This window comes from Myxocyprinus asiaticus, chromosome 8, assembly GCF_019703515.2.
Source record: "Myxocyprinus asiaticus isolate MX2 ecotype Aquarium Trade chromosome 8, UBuf_Myxa_2, whole genome shotgun sequence".
NCBI lineage: Eukaryota > Metazoa > Chordata > Actinopteri > Cypriniformes > Catostomidae > Myxocyprinus > Myxocyprinus asiaticus.
The window spans coordinates 37,184,530-37,198,689 of record NC_059351.1 but is presented as its reverse complement, the minus strand read 5'-3'; the positions used below and the strand labels follow the sequence as shown (position 1 = coordinate 37,198,689).

The 14,160-nt window shown below is 35.9% G+C and overlaps 1 protein-coding gene across 1 annotated transcript in view; it reads right to left on the bottom strand.

Moving 5' to 3' along the window:
* LOC127445440 (WD repeat-containing protein 17-like) overlaps positions 1 to 12,146 on the bottom strand; it is a 42,678-nt gene extending 30,532 nt beyond the window's left edge. Inside the window, exon 1 of the mRNA XM_051705516.1 lies at positions 12,128 to 12,146. The gene's annotated coding sequence lies outside the window, so the exon portion shown is untranslated. The remainder of the gene's footprint in view (positions 1 to 12,127) is intronic.
* Positions 12,147 to 14,160: the final 2,014 nt, after the last annotated feature.

The window sequence follows — 14,160 nt, the reverse complement described above, 5'->3', positions numbered from 1 at the left end:
CAAATGCTCCACTTTGCTGTTGTCCACCACATGACTTTGATGTTACTTTCCTTTTGATTTATTCTCAAAATATTACGACTTTAGTCTCATGATGCTTCGACTTTATTCTTGTAATTTTTACTTTATCCTCAAAATATTATGATAAATGACAATTGAAAATTTTAATTGTTAAATTACTTTGATTTTCTTGATAGCATTAGTTTCTGCACAATGAACAGTGAGCTGTCAAATTCTCGCTTTGAATTAAAACGTGTTTGATCCGTTTATTGTGCGCCTGACGTTTGCTCATACAAAGTTCTGAACTGTTGCGCTTAATATAAATATTATTTGACAAGTAGGGTGGTCATTTTTTAAGTCATGGAGGGAAGTATTCTTCTTATTTTTATTGCCTGTGGGCTAAGCCCCGGATGACACATAAGTCTAGCGACACCCCTGGCGCAGTCAGGTCATACATAAGGGCTTTTTTCCTGTCAAGAAATAACATACCTCATTCAACCCATTTTAAAGGGCCCCTACGATACAAATTGCAAATGCAAAAAATGCAAATGCAAAAATGGTCTGTCAATGGCCCTCCAAATTGACTTGTTTGGACAGGCAGACATAATGTGGTGCTGGAGACACAGGGTAGAAAATGAAATAGTGGGTGTTCCAGGGTAATTGTTTTATGACAAATATGGGTAGTTTGATATTAAATAGTTTTGGGAAGCTGACATGTCCAGCACTGTGACATGCTATACTCCATCTAACTAGGGTTTGAAATTAACTTTATTATTTGGCTCACCGGCCACTGTGGCTAGTAGTTTTCCAAGGTCACTAGCCACTCAGCATTTTCACTGGCCAAAATTCCTCACCTAACAAAAAGTGATAAAGGTAACTGGAGACTGTAACTGCATGCATTTGTTTGGACATTAACTAAAAAGTTGAAGACTGATAAAAATAAAGTCTAGATTCACCCTACTAGATTTAATATGAATCTATTCAAGTTCCCAGTTAGTGTTACTGCATTAAAAATATATAGATTTAAGAAAGGATGATGACATGTATTTAAAAAAATGATGATGTATTTGTCTCCTCTTTACCTCGTCAGTGCTGTTTATAATGTATGTGCTGTCTAGCAGTTAGAGAGGTTTGACTTCCTCCATATAATGCTTTATACTAGAATGTTCTCTGTAGAATTCAAATGGGTCACATAAGTTTTGTGTTTTCCACCGTCCGCCATAATATCGAGTGAAGTGCGACTGAATCACACAAGTTTCGCGATCTTATCTCTGGAGCGCACTGGTGTGCACTGTGGTGGTTCATGCGAAAGCACGCATCATTGGCCCCCCACAGATGCACGTGTTATGAGAGGTATGAATGCCATAAAATTCCCTCGGCAGCAGCTCCGAGTCGCCCGACATTCAAAGGAATTCGCCACGACCAATTTTTACCTGCATTCGACAGGTTGGCGGGTGTTAATTCCAAACCCTGCATCTAACTATTTTAAATAGCATTTTGTTAATTAAATAGCATCTTTCATACAGTAATTATTATGACGGCATCTTTTATGACCTCATATTAATTAAGAGTGTACACTGAATATTTGTACTTTTAAACATTAATTTGTCACACCGCAGGACCATTTAAAATGAACTAGCGAAGGCAAAAAGGTGTTTATAAATAATACAAAAGTAAAGAAATGATGACCAATGACAAGACCTAAGACATACACTTTTCCTTTAACAGTACATTAATCTTAATTTTAGTCTAAAATCTTGATGATGATGAAGAAAAGACCATGGACACATTTTGCATCAACTAGTCTTGCGTATAACCATGCCTTTGGTTTGGGATTGGAGCTTACTCTGGCCAGGAATCGTCCATTTTGACCAGATCTAACAATCTAACATATAAAGCGATCAATATTTGTATTGTTCCGACATGCCATTTAGGGGCGGGGTTATCTGAAACATATTATACCACAACAATAGACTCATAGCAATAGACAAATTTAAATAATGGCACAACAGTCTCCACAAATGATTGGCACAAATTACATATGAAAAAAACAAATTGTGTGAAAATCTGTAGAGTCTAGGCAATGTCCGGGATATAAGTACAGGCTATTTCAAACACATAAGTAAGTTGTGTAAAGCCATCTAATCAGATTAGTGCTTGCTATAAGAAAGTGTGCAAAAAAAATGTTGTCTGCAATATGCATCAGATAGTTAGTGAACAGACTGTGGGAAGTCTATGGGCATATGAGGCAGAGACTGTGCGTGTGCATGTTAGTGTGTGACTGTGTGACCTCAGGCCTCCAAATGCCACAGAGACCATGATCAGCAGAAGTTTGGCTCTGTCACCCCCACTACACCACCCACCTCTACGGATGGACTGCAGAGGAGAGTGTGAGTAAGATGTAGACAGGGTAAAAAAAAACACACATAAAGGGACAGAGAGAGAGGGGCCACTCATGAAACCGTTTCCTAGGCAATGAAGATTTTAACTCTGAGAGGCGGTTGAGATGAAGTGGCAGGAGCTCTGCTGGAGAAGGCAAAAGTGCCACCCAGCATCAAACATCCTACACCTGGGTAACACGCACACCACACAACATGCCTACATATTGCCTGCATCTACTCCCACATCACCTACACACACTCTGCGTCAACTCACACACCATTCAAGTCTCCTGTACTAGTCAGATTGTGAGTAACTTCCATGAGTCACACATGGCCCATTCATGCACTGAAAGGCATTTGATATATGAGAAACATTTTTAAAAGTACAAAGTGAATTTTCTAAAATACAAAGGGCAAAAATATTGACATCACATTATGCCTAAGTAAAGACCCAGAGAAAATTACCTAATGGCAGTTCCTCTCCCAGACAACATTTCCATACAAATAGCGCTGAAATGAGATCTGTGATAACATTTGCATAATTTGGAGTACCCCTCGTTCATTACTAATGTAAGAATCTTTGTTTACTTCTGTCTGGGCATGAATATAAGGAGCTGAGGGTCAGGGTATGTGCTTATATAGCCTGTTGCTTAGATTAAAGGAGTAGTTCACCCAAAAAAAATTATTCTCTCATGATTTACTCACCCTCATGCCATCCCAGATGTGTATAACTTTCTTTCTTCTGCAGAACACAAATTAAGATTTTTAGAAATATTTCAGCTATGCAGGTCCATACAATGCAAGTGAATGGGTGCCAAATTTTTGAAGCTCCAAAATCCACATAAAGAGATCATACACATCTGGGATGGCATGAGGGTGAGTAAATGATGACAGAATTAAAATTTCAAAAGTTAAAATTCTGTCATTATTTAATCACCCACATGTTGTTCTAAACTCATATTACATTCTTTCTTCCATGGGGCACAAAAGGTGAATTTTTAAAGAATATCTTGGCAACTCTTTCTGTATAATAAAAGAGAATGTGGACTGCTTGCTGTGTTAAGCTCCAAATATTACACCAAATCAGTATCAAAGTATCATAAAAGCATATGATTAGATTCCAAGTCATCTAAAGACATTGGGGGATCAGCACTCCTGATCCGGCCCAAGCTCGAGTGATCCGGTCATAGGAGCTCACTGGGGGGAAAGATTATCAATAAATAATTAAGTATATTTTTGTCTGTTTCTCACACAAAATATTGTATGCCTTCAGAATTCTTGTAATACAGCACATGAGTTGTATGGACCATTTTAATTATTTTTTTATGGAGTCTTTTTGAAGCTTTAGCCTCAGTCCACATTCATTGTAATTGCATTGTAAAGAGCAACCAGTGCAATTTGATAAAATTTCTCGTTTTGTGTTCCACGGAAGAAAGAAAGTCACAATATTTTGGAATGACATTTAGGTGAGTAATTGATGATATTTGATATACACAAATTTGATTTATTTCATAATATTATGTTCTTGGTCTTTTCTATTGTATATTATCATTATGTGTTTAACATGGGATTAGAGGTTCTTTTTAATTAATCAATTAATTTAAAAAAATGAAAGAAACACTTTCAACAACTCAAACGATTACACTAAAATCTGTAAAAAGCTGTATACTTTAATATTCTTACAGAGTGTTTATCAAGATTATAAGATATCTTGTGCATTATTAACATATACAGTACTTTTGTATTTGATGTTAATTTTATAATTTACAGACATGATTGTCCAAATTAAGAATTTATTTTTCTCAATAATTATTATTAATTATTAACTAATTCAACTGAAGCATTTTACATTAATGAGCACCATGCAGTGTGTTTTCTATGGTTTGAAAAAAATATGCCCTCGTAAAGGTAAAAAATGCCCCTGAAAATAAATTCCAGCGAACAAATATTGTCCCTTAATAAAAACGTTTTGACACTGACTGGAGTCTAATCTCTGTGGAATTCACCTTGAGTAGATAATGTTCGTTCTAACACTACTGACAAAGGATCACATAAATCACATTACACCCCCAGTTGTAACCCCATATACATGGGCATAGACCAGAATGTGCAGGTTAATAATGTGATAATAAAACAAAGACCAAATTCTCCTGTCCCAAAAAGACAAGGTGTGTAAGGTTAGAGATTGTTGCTATCGCTCTGGCTACAGATCCACTTAATGGAAAGAAAGCACTTGAATTGGTCAAGGGAAGGCGGCCGCTGTTGTATCACGAATAAGATGAGAATACCAGCCATGTTACTCATTGTCTGCAGCATGAAAAAAGGCTTATTTCGACCAAAAATCTAAAGTCTGTCTTCATTTACTCACCTTTGTGTCATTATAAAATGATTCCTATAACAATGTATCACCACAATACATGAGGGCCCAGCAACTTTATCAGTAAGGTGAAAGTATCCCTTCGTCAACATCAAACAAGAAATATGTTACAATTCACTCCTATTATATCTGGCTGACTATAATTTCAATATCATATCATATCAGAATTTTCATACTGTAAAATTATTTGTGTCCATAATTAAAGTGACTTACTGTTATACAATCCATACTTTAAGTGGAAAGCAATCTCACCAAATAGCTTCCTCTTCCTTTAAGGACACACCTGAACATTAACAAGTTATGCAAGCAATCATGGAGAACACTCCCAGAATGGCCTAATGGCAAAAGTATGGTGATCACTGCTGTGACAGTCCAGTGGCAAATAATAATAATAATAATAATAATAATAATAATTTTTTACTGATATAAGATTAAGTCCATAAACTTTTGGAAAGTTGTGTTATTAATTCACTATTGCAGATTTGTGTTGAGCATTTCCTGTGTTTTGATGCAATTTGAGAAGTATGCAATCTGTTTATTTTTGTGCGAGTGAGATGAGTAAAGAGCGCTGTTGCAGGAATCTACCTCTGTCTTGTGTCTTTTCTGTATGTGCTATGAGTGTCATCCACACAAATTACCAAACCCAAAACATACAGATTTTATTACTTTTTTTTTTTTTTTACCTTAAAAAGAAACTGTATGTCTTAATGTGTTAACTATGTGATTAATCTATTGAACCTAATCCAGTTTGAACATGATCATATGGGAAGTCAGCTTGTTGTTTGCGATAGTTTCGGTACCCAAGGACTGGCCACATTATATAGACTTAGCGACAAGTGCCATCCCCTATCAGACATTTTTTCATCGGCTGCAGAGTGTTTAACTTCCCCTGTGATGTGACTGAAAGCGCATTACATCAGCAGTGTTGAACACCTGGGTTTAGATCCCGCATTGAAACCAGGAAGTAATCACATTCACATAATCAATGAGGAGCGTGATTCAAAGGTTGCATTTTCCCTGTCACATTACATTTTTACTCAACAGATGGTTAGGTTTAGTTTTGGTATTTGGGTTGGGGGTTAGAGTTTATAAAATATGCATTCCTCTTCACTTTATTACAGCCTGTACAACTGAAAATTTCTCGCTTCACAACTCACTTTTGGTGCCCCTCCCTCCGGACATTTCACCCAGAATATGGAGCTCGCAAGTACCCGTAAGTACAACAACATTTAGCGCTTTGACCACTGGGGGCAGTGTTTTGTATTTAAGTAAGCACAGACCGATTTCAGCTAAAGAAAAGTCAACCTACTGTTTCCAATTTCACAATGACTACGTTTACATGGACACCAGAAAGCGGCTTATTGCGAGAAAACGGGTTATTGAGAGAAAAGAACGTTCCAGTTTACATTACATGCACTGTATATGCGGCATATTCTTTACTCCCGTATTTATGCGGCTCAGTAAGTAAGCAGCTTTTGTAAGCAGCCTGCACTGCTTGTGTAAATAACAAACATGGGATCCAAGGAAGACTTTGCTATTTTATTCTCTGGTGCTTCACTTTACTTCTGGTTATTCCAGAGTTGCTGCTGTGTTTGTTTCCTTAACTTTCTATCGACCTGCAGCGGAATGATGCAGTAGTGGGGTTTCCCTCTTTTGTAAAACTCTGGGATTTCCCAAGTGTACAAGTGCACATACATGAATGTGAGGGACCATTGATATTTAATATTGGTGTATATAAATTGATATAGTTTACAGTGTATGTGATTTTTCCCAATATACTCCCAGAAATGTAAAATTCTTTCCGCTGTGCTGACTTGTTGTTGGGCTCCATCCTATGACGTTTGTTATTCAGTCTGTTCCACGGATGCTTACTCTTCAAACACCCATCAGAACACCGCTTATCCTTTAACATGGCCACATAAAGCCGCGTTCTCCGAGAGAAACCTAGGATTGTTAAACCGCTTTCTCTTAATCCCTTAAGCGGCATAAGGAAATCAGCATTCTAGTTTTCATGACTAATTATTATTTCAGAATACCGCTTTCTGCAAAAACCCTGGAATAAACCATTTTCTTAAGTGCATGTAAACGTGGTCAGTGAGATCAGTCTGTTCAGTTTAAGATTTAACTAAGTTATCCATTCATATAATTCCCATGTAAAGTGTAAACATTGTGGCTCTATTAGCCCTCCTAGTCTAAAAAAATAAAATAAGATGATCTGCACTCCTTTTCTGAAATTCTTATGTGGATTTATTCACATATTTTAACACAGGCGAACACAAATGTTTCGGCGTTACTGCCTTCTTCAGTGTGACTTCATTATACAACTGCACAGAGTTCTTTAAAAGTTCAGTATGATCACTTTCAGGTGTAGGCATTAACTGCTAATCATGGGTACTTGGAACACATAACAAGCATAATTCTTTCATTAGTTGTTTTCACAAGCTCGTTAATTGAACCAGACATTTTAATAGAGTGATCCAATGTGTCAAGTGACTAGTAAACAACTTTCGTGCATCCACACCACTACCTCAATTAACAGTAAGTTCAGAAAATAGGACAAAGCATACATTAATGCAGACATCAGATATGAACATACAATCCATTTTATCTCAACTACTGAGTCACAATACAATCATAAACATCTTATCACCACATATTTGATAATTAGACACATTTCAAAATAAAAATGAATATAAATAGCAATCTGACACATCAGGCAATAAATCCCGTTCATAAATCAGTATCATCATCTATAATCAAATTGATCAATAGCAGCATGAAATACAGTATACCAGTACAACAGAGATTTATGAAGAGTGTGGATAAGAGATTAAAGATAACAAGAGAGATCAGAATCCTCATTCAAGCCCATAGGAACCATCAACTTCAAACAATGCATCAAAAATAGGCTTCCCGTTGTAAAAGTTTTTTCTCCACATTCCTACATCTTATATAACTTTCTACTCTTTCGATTCCTATACAAGTTAACCATTTTATATCATGATTACAATTAGGGATGCACTGATACCACTTTTTCTCTTCCGATCCGATTCTGATATCGGAAATCTCAATATCGGCCGATACCGATCCCAAGCCGATACCAGTGTTGTTTTTTTGCATAATCAGTTTAGAATATCTTTACATTATTGTGTGGAACTAATTGGGAGTACTCTTTAATATGTAAAGAAACACAAACCTCTAACTACACATTATTTCAATATAGATGTATAGCTTATTAAGAAACACTTTATTATTAACTAGTATACTGGATAATGTAGCAGCAACATTAACAGTGATTCCAGTCTTCAAGTCTTCAGTAGAAAGAAACCAGTGTTTTATTTTTGCCCTTTTTTTTTTTTTTTTTTTTTTCAAAAATTTTTCAACTTGCATCTGGACTTTAAAGGATTCAGATCTCTTCAATTTAGTTGTAAGACATCAGTCCACTTTTCATTCACACAGTTATTTTTTGGAACCCATCGACTTAAATATTGTTATAAATTGTAAACAAATACTAATGATGATAATAATAATAATAATAATAATAATAATAATACATTCTTCTTATTATTATTATTATTGACTTTTAATTTTAATTTGAAATACAACAGTAATATATTTAAATCGTGCACTTTTTAAACCCTCACGCTTTTATTTTGACATTCTAAACTCTCCAGGAAGTCCTAGTAGTTTAATTAGCTTCTTATTCAAATTCTGGTAAAATGCACCTCCAGTGCCATTCTAAATGCATATTATAAGTGAACCGAACTACTGAGCATCTACATCTGAGATGCTGTTCTTGAAAATAGCTAAAAATAGCCGTGAGTGCATCATCAACCTGTGCGTGAGTTTGTGTCAACAGAGCAGCACCATTCACTAACGTGCTGGTGCTGCGCATACTATATATTTACTTATTAAACACAGCCTTTTGTGATTCAGAGAGCTATAGCACATCTTCAAGTGGCTTTGAATAAAATGCACGAGTCATATGAACTGCTTTAATGGTGTTTTTATGGTTCTTTTATGTCATTTTTGGAGCTTGAAAGTAACAAACATGACTAACACACAGTATCGGATTTGGTTCGGGCTCGTCGGACCGATACCCGATCCATCTAAAAGCTTCAGTATCGGAGCCAATACCGATCCAGGTATCGGATCAGTGCATCCCTAATTACAATCATGAAAATGTCTTGAGATTGGCGAGGTGACGTCATGTCTTCTAATGGCTGATTTATGTTCACTTTTAAAGATCTTGACGTCTTTCCAATATAAATTAATGGGCAGGGGCATTTTAACATATAGATTTCATGTGTCGTAGAACATGTGATCAGTGAATTAATATGAAATATTCTCCCCGTATGTACATCTGTGAATTGATTAGTTCTTATTATAGATGAGCAAGTCGCACAGTTTCTGCATGAATAACAACCCTTTATGAATGTGTTTTTCTTTTCTACAACTACATCCGATTTTACCAATTTATTTGCTAAATTACCGGATCTCTTATGGATAAATAAAGGAGGATGTTTAAAAATTGTTTGTAATGATGGATCTGTAGAAAGAATGTACCAGTATTTTTTAATAATATTTTTTTTTTCCTGAGAGGACTTATTGTATGTTAGTACACATTAACTGAAAATGGTCTACACTTTCTTTTATAATTCTAACTTAGTGGTTGTTGCCTATCTAGTCCTTTTACCTTATCATATGCTGACTGAAGCCAATCATGTGGATGTCCTCGTGATTTAAACTAATTAAACATTATGCGAGTCTGTTTTTCAAAATTCTCCTCTGAATCACAAATTCGACGTAACCGATGGAATTGACTAAGTGGTAAACCCTTTTTTAACAAGACAGGATGATAACTGTCAACTGACAATATTGTATTTCTGTACATCGACTTCTAAAAAACTGTAGTATTTAAGGAATTATTCTGTTTTAGAACTAATACTCAAAGAAAATGAATTGTATTATGACACTTTCCATAGAAAATGAAATCGATTCCAACCTAGGATTTAGAAAATCTACAAATTTCATTAATGCATTCTCTGTCCCTGTCCAAATTAGAAAGCAGTCATCGATGTATCTCATCCATAATTTTACATCTTTGATGAAAGGATTATTGTTGTAAACATAATTCGATTCAAATCTCCCCATAAAAAGTTTGGCATAATTTGGAGCTAATGGTGTTCCCATGGCAGTTCCGTGTGTTTGTAAATAGAAATCATTATCAAATAAAAAATAATTCTTAGTAAAAAAAAAACTTTGTTAAATCCAAAATGAACTCAACTGGTCTGTCGAAGTTTTTATGTGTTATAAAAAATGTATTGATTCTAAACCTTCTTTATGGGGAATAGACGTATATAGTGAAGAGACATCTAAGGTGACCAGCCAATATTTTTCTTCTAAATCCACTGATTGTATTTTAGTCAAGAAATAAGTAGTATCTTTTATAAGTGATGGAAGGCTTTTTACATAATGTTGCAATTAGTAATCTATAAATTGAGAAACCTTTTCTGTTAAAGAACCAATACTTGAAACTATTGGGTGGTAAGGAGGGTCAATGCGGCATTTATGGATTTTTGGAAGAGCATACAACACAGGTATCGCCGGATGATCATTTATCAAAAACTTGAATTCCTTCTCCTTTATCCATTTATTCTTAACAGCTTTATTCAACAGTGTATCAAGTTCTGATTTAAAATTAGATGCTAGATTGAACAATAATTTAGTATAACATTTCTCATCCTTTAACATATCTTTAATCTTCCTTATATAGGCTACTATATTTATATTGTATCACTTTACCCCCTCATTTGTCCACTTTTTGAATAACAATGGATTCATCCTGTGCTAGCTCTTGTAATGCATGTCGTAATGCATGTTGTATTAGCCCTCCTCTCAAGGGCTGGGAGAGCTCAAACAGTAGGTGGGGATATTTGACAACTGCTATTAGTGGTCAAATTAGTGGTTATACTTTTATGTGCTAAAAGTATAACTAGCAAGTACGGAAGTGTATTCTGGAAATAAAAAAAAAAAAAAAAAAAAAGCCTATGACTGGCTATAGTCCAAAGTCCAATGTCGCTTATAATAAGTGGGCATGGCAACAATGACTGCCTGACTAGCCCGTCATAGCGACATTGACTCAACAAATGGAGCGAGACTATGTTTGGCCTCCACTGGCAGATATGAAACTTGAGTGTATGAAAATCACACACTTCACCTTTTTTCACAATTGTCCTCACAACTCACAGTGCATATAATTGGACTATTTGCTGCAAAGTATTGTAAAACCACCTGCAAATGGTGACTCTATTTAGTCATGCCATGTGTAACCTATCACTAAGCTTACAACCAGTGTTAGGTTAGAAGTTACTGGCACAAGATCCCATTCTCTCTGCATGAGGCCTAAAGAGGATCATTAAGATTGAAAAAGAAAGAGATGTGTAGGGGATACTCTGCATATTTAATCAGATATTGGGTCCCAGAATTATGTGTCCTGAGGTTTTTTTGATCATCAGCTTGATATTGTCAAATTTCACCTGTCACAAGAAATAGTCCGGTTATTAGTTCTGCTTGTCTATGCGTGCTGGCAAGAGAACGCTGATTATATATCCCATTTCTCACTGTGTCTAATCTGCATGGCACTGTCTGCTCAGATGCTGTATCAAAATCTTAATGACATCTGTGATGAGGCGCTGATATGCGCTGGCTGAGCAGTGTCAGCACTAATAGAGCCTCTTGTGCATTCCCTCAATGACAGTCCACATGGAGATCTCCCACATCAGATGATAGCTAATCATGCTTCAAATTAAATAACAGTACACACAGTAAAATGAATTAAATAATTGCTAACCTGCATATCAGGCTTCTGCTGCTTTTTCCCAGTTTAATAACTACAATTACTTATAAATCTAAAACAAAGTTATATATTTAATATTTAATTTAATATATTCAATCATATATCATATTCACAAATAGCCTATATTACATGAATGATGTATTATATTTAAAATTGTAATTTATATTTTCATTTAATAGTTATGAAAACGATAGTTTGACTCTCTTGAACTGTCTTTCAAAAGTAAATCACAAAAAAAAAAAAAAAAAAAAAAAAAAAAAAAAGAGCATGCAGCACCATGCTAGACAGCAACAGTGTATGGACATGATCACAGTCCACGAGAAAAGATCGCCTGAGCTTTCTGGGTTTGTCCACGCATTGCTTCGTAGTAATGTTGGGAAAGTCTTTTTTTTTTTTTTTTTTTTAAAAGAAAACAACGCGTCTCCAAATGTCTGCTTGTCTGATGGAAAACAAACGCTTATGCTTAGAAAACAGCAGTGAAACATGTGGGCATAAATAATGCAGATCGCTTACCTCTCTCGATGTCAGTGGACAGCAACCTGGTGCTGAGATTAGGTATCTCGCTGACGGAGAACAAACACTTGGTAAATGTAGTTTGTTTACGCTGCTTCCGATTCGTTGCGGCGATTGGTCAATTCGAAAGTGACGTCGCCACAGTGCTCCTACATTAAACGTGGACTGGTCGCTTGCTTAATCAATCAACGCAAAGCATATTGCAAAATCCTTGTAATCTTCTTTCGGGGAGGCGCTCTGGTGCCCGTGCTTTCTTGTATTTGTAGTCCAAATAGGTGGTCATCGCCAATATTGTTGAAAAAAATAATAATAATAATAAAAAAAAATAATAAAAAAGGAAATATGTATTTTTGTTTTCCTCTTTCAAAATGCAGTGGATGACGGGTTGCAATTTTGCCACTGTGAATGTTGTGCAAGCCACTGAAAATTATGCATTATTAATCCACCAGCCTTTTCACACACAGCTGCAGTTTCATCAACTGACGTTCACCCCTTTGAATGTGTTTGCTTGCTGCACACAGGAAACCATCACATATTAAAAACAGCGATAATAGCTTATCCGCGTTTGCATTGCATTTAGGCCAATGACTTGTCGCCATATTATCGTTATTTGCTGTAGAGGAAATACATTGGTTTGCAAATTAAAAATGACTATTTGTCCATTAAAGGAATGTTCCGGGTTCAATACAAGTTAAGCTCAATCGACAGCATTTGTGGCATATTGATTACCACAAAAATCAATTGTGACGTGCCCCTCCTTTTCCACAAAAAAACAAACAAAAAACAAATCGAGGTTACAGTGAGGCACTTACAAGTGAATGAGGCCAATCCATAACTCACTATTTCGAAAGTATAGCCACAAGACATAAACAATATGCGTGTTAATATGATTTTAGTAGCCTATGATAAAATCACTTACTAACATTTTCTCTTTAAAGTTATAGCCAATTTTACAACGTTGTTGCCATGACGATGTAATGTCAACAAACCCTAAAACGACTGTAAAAATTACAATTGAAACAACTTTACAGTTCAAATAATAAACTAGTGTTAACAGAAGAATTGATGTAAGTGTTTTTATAAAAATGATAAGCATCACATTTCTGTCTTTAAACCCTCCAAATAAGTGGCCCCATTCAATTCCATTGCAAGTGCCTGCTGTAACTTAGATTTGCACTTTAAAAACGAAAAAGAAAAAGGAGGGGCCTGAAATTAATTTGTGTTGTATTCAAAATGCTGTCGATTGAGCTCAACTTGTATTGAACCCGGAATATTCCTTTAAAGGGCCGTTCAGACCGAACGCGTGCTTGCGCTTTAAAAAACAAAAACAAAGCACACGTGACATGACAGAACGCAGATGTCCCGAGACGCGCTTTTAAAAGTTGGCGTTCCTTTTTTTTTTTTTTTACCTGACATGACGTCCAAAAACGTGTCCGTCTAGCGCATGTTTGCATAAAAAGAAAACAATGAAAAAAGAGCGTAGATGGGTATAAAAAAGTGTTCGGTGTGAACGGCCCTTACACTGTTCTCCCTCCCCCCCCCCCTCCCTCTCTCTCTCTCTCTCTCTCTCTCTCTCTCTCTCTCTCTCTCTCTCTCTCTCTCTCTCTCTCTCTCTATTAATAATCTTGACTGCAACTTCTCTAAATCACCAGCAGAGAGCACTGCGTACCTTTTATTAATGTTATTTGGCGAGCTATTGCAAATCACAGAAGGGTGTGTTCGATGAAGGGGTAAATTCAGAGGAGCTGGAATTCTCATAGAAACCTGAATGAGACGGTAGTCATCATATGTAGGCTTATATAATGCATCAGTATAATTGTGCCGTTTCATGCGACAAGAAAAATAACATTCCATTTCTCTAGTTATTAATTATGTACACTGTTAGGACGGACATCCCGCAAGATGTGATATATGAATACACACATACAGGCTGATACAGGCCTACACATGCCAGCATTATTACAGTCAGTAGACTTTTACTGTTGCGAAATTAATCAAATAGCATTTAACAAATAATTGGATTAAAGTAGATT